The sequence below is a fragment of the Lotus japonicus genome, chromosome 4, assembly GCF_012489685.1.
Source record: "Lotus japonicus ecotype B-129 chromosome 4, LjGifu_v1.2".
NCBI lineage: Eukaryota > Viridiplantae > Streptophyta > Magnoliopsida > Fabales > Fabaceae > Lotus > Lotus japonicus.
This window is the reverse complement of record NC_080044.1, coordinates 51,350,216-51,362,379: the sequence shown is the minus strand read 5'-3', so window position 1 is coordinate 51,362,379 and position 12,164 is coordinate 51,350,216.

Below are 12,164 nucleotides of genomic sequence, written 5' to 3'. Positions count from 1 at the left end.
GAGTATACTATACTAGAATGAGAAAGAATAGTTAGAAGGTTACCATCGTTCTTGCGCTCTCCTCTGGTTAACCCCTCAGCTTCTTCACCGTCCATGATATAAACCCTTCCTTTAGCAGCAGGGCGCTTTCCCCTTACGGTGTTAACAAATGACTCAACCTTGGGTGTCTTGCAGTTGTTGGCCAGATGTCCTGGTAGATCACACTTGAAACACCTCGGTTTCCCCTTCGGGCATTTCGTGGAGTAGTGCCCAACCTCCCCGCATTTGAAACATGTTATCTCACGGCTTCCAGCTTGGCTTCCTGCTCCTCCCGCAGCAGCAATCGTAGGCCTGTACGGTCCTGGGGTAAACCCTTCCCCCGTAGGACGCTGATAAGGCTTCTTCATCTGTAACTTTCCTTTTCCTTGATAGCTCCGGGGACTCGACCTCATTGGTCCCCCAGTTCCAGCCCGATCCATCCTCCTATTCTTCATCAGCTCCACCTCGGTGGCCTTCTCAACCAAAGCTTGAAACCTCATAATCCCCAACGGTCTCACTGAGTCCTCAATGTCAGCTCTCAGTCCCCTCACAAAGCGCTTGCACATATAGGGTTCATCAACCTGATCACGGAAAAATCGGAAGTGTTTGGCCAAAGATTCCAACTTAGCAGCATATTCCGGAATAGTCATGCTCCCTTGACGAAGAGTCAGAAACTGCGACTCACGCTCGTCACGAGCACTATCAGGAAAATACTTCTCCAGAAAGGCGACACGAAAAGAATTCCAGTTCACCTCCACATGGTTTGCCTCCATCATCCCTCTGGCGCCCCTCCACCAGTACTCAGCATCGCCCAGTAGTAGATAAGTTGCCAGGCCCACCTTAGCCCCTTCACTAGTCTGTAGTACTTCAAAAATCTTCTCTATCTCTTGGATCCAGAGATCCGCCTCGTCCGGGTCAGTCCCACCTGTGAACTTGGGTGGATCCTGCCTTCTAAAATCATTCAATCCCCTATTCTGGTCCAGGGCTGCTTCTCTCTGAAGCCGGTGTAGCTCACGTGCGTCCTCAGCAGCACGCCTCTGTGCATTGTCATTCGTTTGTACAGTCATCGCCTGGACCAAAGTGGCTACCATCTCAGCGAGTTGGTTCGCGTTCACCATGTTCTGTATTCGTTTAGCAAACAGTCAGTACCAATCATAAGATAGTATTATGCATAGCTACACAATATGATTAGGTAGCAACTTCAATCAATTAAAGCGAAAATCGCTTGGCAGACAATCAAGGTTTTACTCTTTGCAGAGTCACACAACTTAGCACAGAAGACCTATTCCCCAAAGACTCCCAAAAGACTCGACAAGCTCTGATACCACAATGTAACACCCCGATTTCCAGGTGTCACTTTAGTAACCAAAAGTAAACTTTACGCGGAAAACAGGTAATTTTTTTCGTTTGATTCCTTTTAAATCAAGCAATAGAGAAATAAAGACATAACCCCAACACTAACTAACCAATATACAAATATATACACATGTACCACCTCAGCTGCACTCTCCCGTCACGCGCACTCGCAGTGACTCCAAAGTAGTGTGCCCGTAGGCAAATAGTTACAGATCCAGATGTGTGAGTGAGAAAATCATAATTACAAACCACTAGGAGGAAGTCGGCCTCAAAATGGCCTAAGCAAAGACCCCTATGGTCCGACTGACTCACTGTGATCCCTCAGTAAGAGAACCACACAAAAGCCATGCGTCGGGAACCTACCCTGTCCCAAAATATGAATGACGAATCAGAGCTATTACAGTAACAACTAACTCAAAAGGCTCTAACCACCCATAACCCACACTACTATCATCGACCCTCCCTCGAACAGTCATGAAGTCCGGGTCCTCGTCGAAAGCTTCAGTAATAGTCGTTCCGCTCCGGGTCTTTCCCGCACAACGAATCATCACGAACCGGCTGACGGACGCCTGGCAGCAGGCCGACCGCCCAAGCACAAACATACAAACAAAGCCAAGGCGCTAGGGTCAACTTACAGAATACAATAGATATACAATCAACATGCGATAAAAGGGGTATATATATATATGTTGTATATATACATATAAGTTATGCACTGCTTACCCTAAGGTTTATACATAGCATGTTATCAAATCTCTTACACAATTCAGTCATAATAAGATGCATTGTGTGCCAGTGCAGAATATGCTGACACAAATCCGAATAACGTAACTCTGCTTGGCGACGGGACAGAACAACAACGTCACTCTGCTTGGCGACGGAACAAATCAACAACGTCACTCTGCTTGGCGACGGAACAAATCAACGACGTCACTCTGCTTGGCGACGGGACAAACCAACGGTATTGCCACTTATAGGCTGGGCACCTCGAGACGGTCGTAACACTGGCCTCGTGTTTAACCATTTCTGCTCGGGCGTCGCTTATCACCCTTGGCTATAGTCAAGACGGTACAAACTCTACATGGTTTGACCATTTCTGCTTGCTATGCCGAACATCAACAGGCACGATGCAACTCTACATGGATGATCGTTACCTCCTGTTGTGCCAGATATAGTCAGGACCGATTCAACTCTGCATGGCTGATCGTTACTTCCTGTTATACCGAAGTACTCTGCTTGGCACTTCATCGCGTATATGCACGTGTGCAATATGATTATCAAAACCAGAGTCAGTGTCGGTCAATACAACACGACTTGGAGTTAGTGTCGGTCAATACAACACAACTCCCACCACAAAACCCACAAACAAAACCCAGAGTCTGTGCCGGTCAATACAACACGACTCGAACAACACTACCAGGAGTACTAGAGTACTCGGTGACTTTCAATCATCACCATAGCTCACCTCAGTGGCTTTCCCCAATTCCAAACTCTCCAAACCCACAACATAAGTCGACTTTTCCCCGCCTTTCGTAAATATTTTCCCCTTCAGTTCTCCTATGCTTAAACGTTAATAAAAATTGTTTCAATTCGAATTAGCCAAGTTATGAGTTTATTTCTCAAAGTCTAAGTTTCCCAAGTCTTTATTTTTCGAAAGCTCTATCATTCTAAGTTTCCAAAAATCAACCACCCAAAATACACTTCCCGGGGAAAGTCTAGGAATTCCAACGAATCCCAACAAATGGCTAAGTCTCAAACCCCACATTTGGACTTGCCTAGGGTTGTTCATCCAACCCGAGATATCAAAGATCACCAGATCAATGAACCTCCACTCCGAAGTTGCGTCAAAACGCTCAATCCAACAGAAGCACAACATCACAAGTTATGGAAAAGCATCATAACATCAACTCAACATCATAAACAACATCAGACAAAGCATAAGTCGAATTTATCGACGCCTATCATGCAATCATAGCTAATATATGTAAGTTGCCCTAACCTCGAGCTGATCTAGCTTCGAAATCACAAGCTCCTTCACTCAAGTGCTCTGAACCTTCCAAAGTTCCTTCAACTGAACCTCGGAGAAAACAAAGCAGAATCCAAACAATATCGATTAGTTCGATCGCAATACAATACATAAACGATAGACAAAGCATTAAAGCTTCAGAATAGGACAATCAGGTACGAAAAGACAAGTTTTCGAAACCGAAAAACTCCCCCCTAAAGGAAATAGTCCACGGCCTCAAAGGAAAAAGGGCTTCGGCTCTTTTTCTTTGATCAAATCAATTCACAAGGTAGTTTTAGGGTAAAACTAAGGCAAAGAAACTGTCAGAACAATTTTCGGACAATCGGGCCGAAATACGACTACGCAGGGGCATTTTGGTCCAAAATAAAGGCTCAAAACTTCAAAGTTATCAGTTCTGAAAACAAATTTGACAGCAACGATCCTCATGACTTCCGTGACAACAAATCCTAAAGGCACGAAGTCAGATTAAGTCTTTTCGACAATAAAGTTTCGAAATGTGAGCAAAAAGGGTTTTGAAACAGTTTTTCAGATCCTGGACAACTGGATCACAATCAGCGTTTACTGACAGAGGTTTTAGGCTCATGGAAACCTAGAGAACATAACCCAAGCAAGAAATCGAAGAAAACGGACAATTTTAGAAAAAGCTCAAAACTTAGAGCACAGAAACGACTACAGAAACTCAGCAGAAAACAGTAATCAGAGGTAGGAATCGTGTTAGTTACCTCGATACCTAGAAGTAGGGACGAACTGCACGAAGATCGGTCAAGATTTCGCGAAAAATTCTTCTCCTCCCCTCCCCTTAGAACTCGCGGCCAAGAATGGGTGAAAATGGCAAGATTTTTGCTTTTTCGCCTATTTATAGGCGGGTGAAATCGTGGGAAAATGAAAATTTCGCGATTCCGATTTTTGCAGCACGATCACCGTGAAATTCTAAGAGAGATTCTAGCGTCAGAATTCCAGAACTCAAAACAAATATCTAGGATTTGGGAAATACGATATCGAAAAACTCAAAAGCGGTGTCGGTTAATCTGCCCCGAAAAACTACTTTTTGCTGTGATGCTCAGACGACAAAACTTCCAACAGAAGAAAGATTGGAAATGTCGAAACAAGTCTGACAACGCGGACGGAATCTTTGTTAGAAGTCCCGAATAGAAAAAGTCTTCATCCATTGCTCGAAAATAGGGTTTCGAAGCAAAGAAATTAGCGTCGGCGGACATCCGAAAAGTGAAACCTATCGTGCGTACAGTCCAGAGTTCCGAAATGAAACGCTGGTCGATGGAAAAATAAAGAGAATCTTTAAATTTTCCCTGAGTTCGAAATCTCACTCAAAACGTTGCTTTAAGAGCGAAATAGCCTATTCTGGACACGCTCGCCCTAAGGCAAGTGTGCAGACGACTCGCACTAACTCCGAAAACAACTACGCAACATTCCTCAAGAAATTCCTGAACTTTCTTCTTCATTAATCTTTCTCAAATGTCAAACTCCTGTCACGCTTACACTGATTCTACGTGTGAGTCGGAAACTTAACTTGTTCTGAAAATCCAGGTCTTACAGCTGAGGGGGCCAAGGTGGGAATGGCAACCTTTCTACTGTTGGTGATGCTGAGTACTGGTGGAGAGGCGCCAGAGGAATGATGGAAGCAAACAACTTGGAAGTGAATTGGGTTTCGTTTCGTGCTGCTTTTCTGGAGAAGTATTTTCCAGATAGTGCTCGGGACGAGCGTGAGTCGCAATTCCTGAGACTTCGTCAGGGTAGCATGTTCATCCCGGAATATGCTGCCAAGCTGGAATCGTTGGCCAAGCACTTTCGATTCTTCCGCAATGGGGTCGATGAACCCTACATGTGCAAGCGCTTTGTGAATGGCTGAGGCCCGATATTGAAGACTCGGTGAAACCATTGGGAATCACTCGCTTCCAGACCTTGGTTGAAAAAGCCACGGAAGTGGAGATAATGAAGAATAAGAGACTGAACCGTGTTGGAACAGGAGGGCCGATGAGGTCGGGCTCTCAAAATATTCAAGGCAGAGGGAGATTTCAGAGCAGGAGGCCGTATCAACGACCTGCTGGTAGAGGGATTGCTTCAGGATCTTATAGGCCCATGGTGGGTACTGCTGGAGGTTCTGGAGGTCAGACTGTGAACAGGGAGATGACCTGTTACAGATGTGGGCAGCCTGGGCACTATGCCATGCTGTACTGACATGAGGCCCAAATGCTTTAACTGTAACAAGTTGGGGCATACTGCTGGTCAATGCAGAGCACCCAAGACAGAACCAGCTGTCAACACTGCTCGTGGAAGCGTCCTGCTGCTAAGGCAAGAAGTCCTACCATGGATGGTGAAGAAGCTGAAGGAGTTGATGGTCTGATCAGGGGAGACTGCGAGACTGACGGTAATCTCCTGACTGTACTTTTTGATTCCGGAGCAACGCACTCTTTTATCTCTAGGGAATGTGCTACTAGATTAAAACTTCCCGTTACTGCTTTGAGTTTCGATCTTATAGTTACCACACCTGCCAAAACTCTGCTTGCCAATACTGCATGCATGTTTGCCCAGTAACCTATAGAGATCGAGTTTACCATGCTAACCTAGTGTGCCTAACTCTCAAGAACCTAGATGTTATCCTAGGGATGGACTGGTTGTCCCACTACCATTGTCTTCTGGACTGCAGCCGAAAGAGAGTGGTATTTCCTGACTCGGATCTTTCCGAGTATCTATCCGCCAATATTAGCGTCTCTCTGAATGAAGGATCTCAAGAGTATTCAGTTTTGTTAAGCTTGGAGAGAGTAAAGGGAATTCGGAAGAGTAATATTCCAGTTGTGAGGGCCTTCGCGGATGTTTTTCCTGGCGATGTACCTGGTTTGCCGCCTGTACGCGACATTGAGTTAGCTATTGACATCGTACCCGGAACAGGACCGATTTCGATTGCACATATCGGATGGCACCTGCGGAATTGGTGGAGTTGAAGTCTCAACTTGAGGATCTTCTATCGAAGGGATTTATCCGACCAAGTGTTTCACCTTGGGAGAACCCGTCTTATTGGTGAAGAAGAAGGACGGGAAATCTAGACTTTGTGTCGACTATCGACAACTGAACAAAGTGACCGTCAAGAATAGGTATCCGTTACCTAGAATTGACGATTTGATGGATCAACTACGAGGAGCTGCGATATTCTCAAAGATAGACCTGAAGTCGGGTTACCATCAGATCAGAGTAAAGACTGAGGATATCCAAAAGACGGCATTCAGAACTCGTTATGGACATTATGAGTATCTAGTGATGCCATTTGGGGTGACAAACGCACCTGCCATTTTCATGGATTAATGAACAGGACTTTCCATCCATTCTTAGATCGATTTGTCGTGGTGTTTATCGACGACATTCTGATCTACTCAAAGAATGCTGAAGATCATGAAGGGCATGCGTCAGGTTTTACAAGTGTTGAGAGAGACAAAGCTGTACGCCAACCCTTCTAAGTGTGAATTTTGGCTCGAAGAGGTAAATTCTTAGGTTCATGTGATCTCTAAAGAAGGCATAGCTGTGGATCCAGCAAAGGTAGAGACTGTGTTGTCATGGGAACGGCCAAAGACCGTGACGGAGATCAGGAGTTTTGTCGGTTTGGCGGGATACTATCGTCGCTTCATTGAGAATTTCGCCAAGATCGTTGGACCCTTGAGCCAACTTACGAGAAGGATCAACCTTTTGCATGGACCGAAGCGTGCGAAACTAGCTTTCAGACAATGAAGGAACGTTTGACGACGTCACCTGTACTCGTTTTACCGCAACCAGAGGAACCGTATGAAGTGTACTGTGATGCTTCGCATCAAGGTTAGGGATGTGTCTGATGCAACATCGGAAGGTGGTGGCTTATGCTTCACGACAACTGAAGACTCATGAGAAGAACTATCCGACTCATGACTTAGAACTTGCTGCCATCGTGTTTTCGTTGAAGATCTGGAGACATCACTTATATGGATGCAATTTCACCATATTCAGTGATCACAAGAGCTTGAAGTACTTGTTCGACCAGAAGGAGTTGAACATGAGACAACGACGTTGGATGGAATTTCTCAAGGATTACGATTTTACCTTACAATACCATCCTGGAAAGGCTAATGTTGTTGCTGATGCATTGAGCAGGAAGATGCATATCTCGTCAATGATGGTTAGGGAGCTGCAACTGCTGAACAATTTCGGGATTTGAGTTTAGATGTGGGAGTATCCGAGGGAGAACTGAAGTTTGGAAATGGTCAGGATTACCAATGGATTGATGAGGAAATCCGAGACCAACAGTTACAAGATGAATTTTTACTCGGAAAAAGGAATTTGGTAATTCAGGGTAAGGACCCGGAATTCAAGGTAGGAAGTGACAATATCCTGCGGTGTAAGGGTAGAGTTTGCGTACCTAACAACCCTGACTTAAGGAGGTTGATTATGGACGAAGGTCACAAAGCAAGTTGAGCATTCACCCTGGAATGAAAAAGATGCATCAGGACTTGAAGGTGAATTTTTGGTGGCAGGAATGAAAAGACAAGTGGCAGAATATGTAGCTGCATGTTTAACCTGTCAAAAGGCGAAGGTGAACATCAGAAATCTTCGGGTATGCTACAAAGTTTTGGATGTACCTCAATGGAAATGGGATAGCATATCGATGGATTTTGTCGTGGCATTGCCAAGGACTCAAAAAGGATATGATTCGATTTGGGTAATCGTGGATCGACTGACTAAATCGGCTCATTTCATACCTATGAGGACCACGTACAACGTGGAGAAGCTATCAGAGATATATATAGCTGAGATTGTGCGACTTCATGGAGTGCCAACAAGTATCGTTTCCGATAGAGACCCGAAGTTTACTTCACATTTGTGGGGAGCTCTTCATAATGCTTTGGGAACGAGGCTGAGATTAAGTTCTGCTTATCATCCACAGACTGATGGGCAAACTGAGAGAACTATCCAATCATTGGAGGATTGCTTACGAGCTTGCGTGTTAGACAACAAGGGCAGTTGGGATACCCTATTGTCACTGATTGAGTTCACCATACAACAACAGTTTCATACGACCATAAGCATGGCACCGTATGAGGCTTTGTATGGCGCAAGTGTAGAACACCTTTATGTTGGTATCAAGATGGAGAGAATTTGTTAGTAGGAACCGGAAACTTCTGCAACAGACGACTGAGAAGATTAAACAGATCAGAGAGAAGATGAAGGCTTCTCAGAGTAGACAGAAGAGCTATGCAGATCAAAGGCGCAGAACCCTGGAATTTGAAGAAGGAGATCATGTGTTTCTGCGAGTTACTCATACTACAGGAGTTGGTCGAGCAATCAAGTCAAGAAAAGCTTACGCCAAAGTTTATTGGACCTTATCAGATTACTCGTCGTGTAGGACCGGTAGCTTATCAGATCGCAACTACCGCCTTTTCTATCAAACATTCACGATGTATTCCATGTGTCACAACTGAGGAAGTATATTGCTGATCGACACATGTTATCGAGTTGGATGACATTGAGTTGAAGGATAACTTGTCTTTCGAGACACCGCCAATCAGCATTGGTGACACCGGCAAGCTCCCAGAGCATGGTATGAGAGACTTAGCTCATTCCTTCTGGAGGAATGAGTTTGTAAGGGGTAAAGTAGATACAACTCTTTTTTGCAAGACTTATAAAGATGATATCTTAATTGTGCAAATTTATGTTGATGATATTATATTTGGTTCTGCTAATCAATCTCTATGCAAAGAATTTTCTGAGATGATGCAGGCTGAATTTGAGATGAGTATGATGGGAGAATTAAAGTACTTTCTGGGAAATACAAGTTGATCAAACACCAGAAAGGAACATATATCCATCAGAGCAAGTACACTAAAGAACTTCTGAAGAAGTTCAATATGCTGGAATCTACAGTGGCCAAGACTCCAATGCATCCTACATGCATTTTGGAGAAAGAAAGATAAAAGTTGGTAAAGTATGTCAGAAGCTCTATCGTGGAATGATAGGTTCACTTCTATACTTAACTGCATCTAGGCCAGACATATTATTTAGTGTTCACTTATGTGCTCGTTTCCAATCAGATCCAAGGGAAACCCACTAACTGCTGTTAAGAGGATCCTAAGGTATCTGAAAGGCACCACTAACCTTGGCTTGATGTATAAGAAAACATCAGAGTATAAGCTTTCAGGTTATTGTGATGCTGATTATGCTGGAGATAGAACAGAGAGAAAAAGTACTTCTGGAAATTGTCAATTTCTGGAAGCAATCTAGTCTCATGGGCAAGCAAGAGGCAATCAACCATTGCACTATCAACTGCAGAGGCAGAATATATCTCAGCAGCAATATGCAGCACTCAGATGCTCTGGATGAAACATCAGCTGGAGGATTATCAGATCCTTGAGAGTAATATCCCAATCTATTGTGACAACACTGCTGCAATCTCATTGAGTAAGAATCCTATCTTGCATTCAAGGGCAAAGCACATTGAGGTAAAGTATCACTTTATTAGAGATTATGTACAGAAGGGCGTACTTCTTCTGAAGTTTGTTGATACTGACCATCAATGGGCAGATATCTTTACAAAGCCCTTAGCAGAGGATAGATTTAATTTTATTCTGAAAAATCTAAACATGGACTTTTGTCCAGAGTGAAGATGGATCAGAACCTCTGACTATGATACTTCTTTGATCAGAAGATGTCTAGTCCAGAAGGTAACTCAATCAGAGTGTGTGTGCCCACTGGTACTGACTCTGAAGCTGAGACAACAACACGTGTGTCAGAATTTCTGATGCATAATTCCTTGTGCCCGTGTGACAGTCTGTTATGATTGCGTGTAGATATGCTTATCTCCTGTGTGTGATTGTGTATTTTACTGTTACTATCTATCTTTAATTTTCAACCGTTGATCTTAAAGTGCTTTTTGAATCAACAACGGTTATTTGATAAAACCCACTATACACACACGTTCTCGTTCACTTCCGGTTTTCACTCTCGCACTCTCTGCTTTTCAAAACCGCCTCTTTCTTGATTTCTCTCTCGATCTCTCTTCATCCTTCAAACTTCGTCTTCTACCTCAAACCTTCAACCTCTTCAAAATGGTGAGACAAACCAGAAGATCTACTGCAGATGCACCTCAGTTCCCTCACATGGAAGTTGGTTTGGCAACGGGTCAAAAGGGCTCTGAGAACCCGGCACAAGAACAAGTTCAAGCTCAAGAGCAGATTGTTCCAATTGCAGAACGGGGCTGTGCCGTTCACTGCGTATTTGCTCCTGAGGAACTCCAAGTCCTGGCAGAATGGAGATTCGACCTCGACAACCTGGCTGCAAATGGGTTTGATCTTCGTCCTGAAGTCCAAGCTCAAGGTTGGGGAAACTACTTCAACCGACTTCGAGGACCGGTGTATGAGAAGTTGGTCAAGGAATTCTGGAAGCACGCCGACTGCGATGATACTCAAGTGGTATCTCATATTCTTGGCAGGAAGATCATCATCACGGAGAAGTCATTCGTGAATCTGCTAGGTGCAGACACTGCTTATGGGTTTCGATTCCAATTCACTGATTTGAAGCTGAAACCCAGCACCAAAGACAAAACCAACCAGGCCCTGTACACCACTTTCAAACCGGGCAAGACAAGTTACAAGGTGATGGACCTTCACCCCAAACTCAGGATCTGGCACAAGATCCTGCTCAACTGCATCAATCAGAGACCGAAGGGCAGTTCCCCAGATTACATCAACTTCAACCAGAAGGCGATGCTGTTTTTCATTCAAGACAAGAGGAAGATCTGCCTTCCCTACTTCCTGTTCTCCTACTTGAAGGAGTGTATCCGGAAGTCTAGGACTACTGCCTCAATCAAGTCAGCAATCAAGTATATCCCCTTTGAGAGACTGCTGTCTGATCTCTTCGTTGAGAGTGGCCTCATTCAAGACCTGATCAATGCTGGTTGCACAGAGGATTTGAGCACAATTGTCAGCGATGTCTTCACTGCCAACTCTCTGAAGAAGATGGGTTTGGTCCAGAAGAAGATTGCTCCTGCTCATGAAGACACATCTTTTGAGATCAGAGGAAGAAGGATGCCTCTGAATGACTACCCACTGTGGACTCAAGCAGACAATCCTGAAGCCATCAGATGCTATGTTGAAGACCTCAGGGCTCAAAGGATTCGAGATTGATCTTGATGATTTCTTCAGCAGACTGCCGCCAGCTCCAGAGTTTCCTTCTCCTCCCAAGAAGAAAGCTCAGAGGAAGATGGTTCTGGAAGAATCCTCTGAAGAATCTGATGTCCCTCTGGTCAAGAAGACAAAGAGAAAGCCTGATGATGGTGATGATAGTGATAGTGAGGATGGTCCTCCAAAGAAGAAGCAGAAGAAGGTCAGAATCGTGGTGAAGCCTACTCGGGTGGAACCAGCTGCTGCAGTGGTCAGAAGGACTGAACCTCCTGCCAGAGTGACTCGATCATCAGCACATTCAAGTAAGCCTGCACTTGCTTCTGATGATGATTTGAATTTATTTGATGCACTTCCTATTTCTGCCTTGCTTCAACACTCCTCAAATCCCCTCACTCCTATTCCTGAATCCCAACCAGCCGCACAAACCACCTCTCCACCACATTCCCCACGATCCTCCTTCTTTCAACCTTCTCCTACCGAAGCACCTCTCTGGAATTTGCTTCAGAAACCCAACCTCTAGGTCAGAAATCCAACCTCTCTCCTTACCATTCCGTACGACCCATTATCTTCTGAACCCATCATCCATGACCAACCAGAGCCCAACCAAA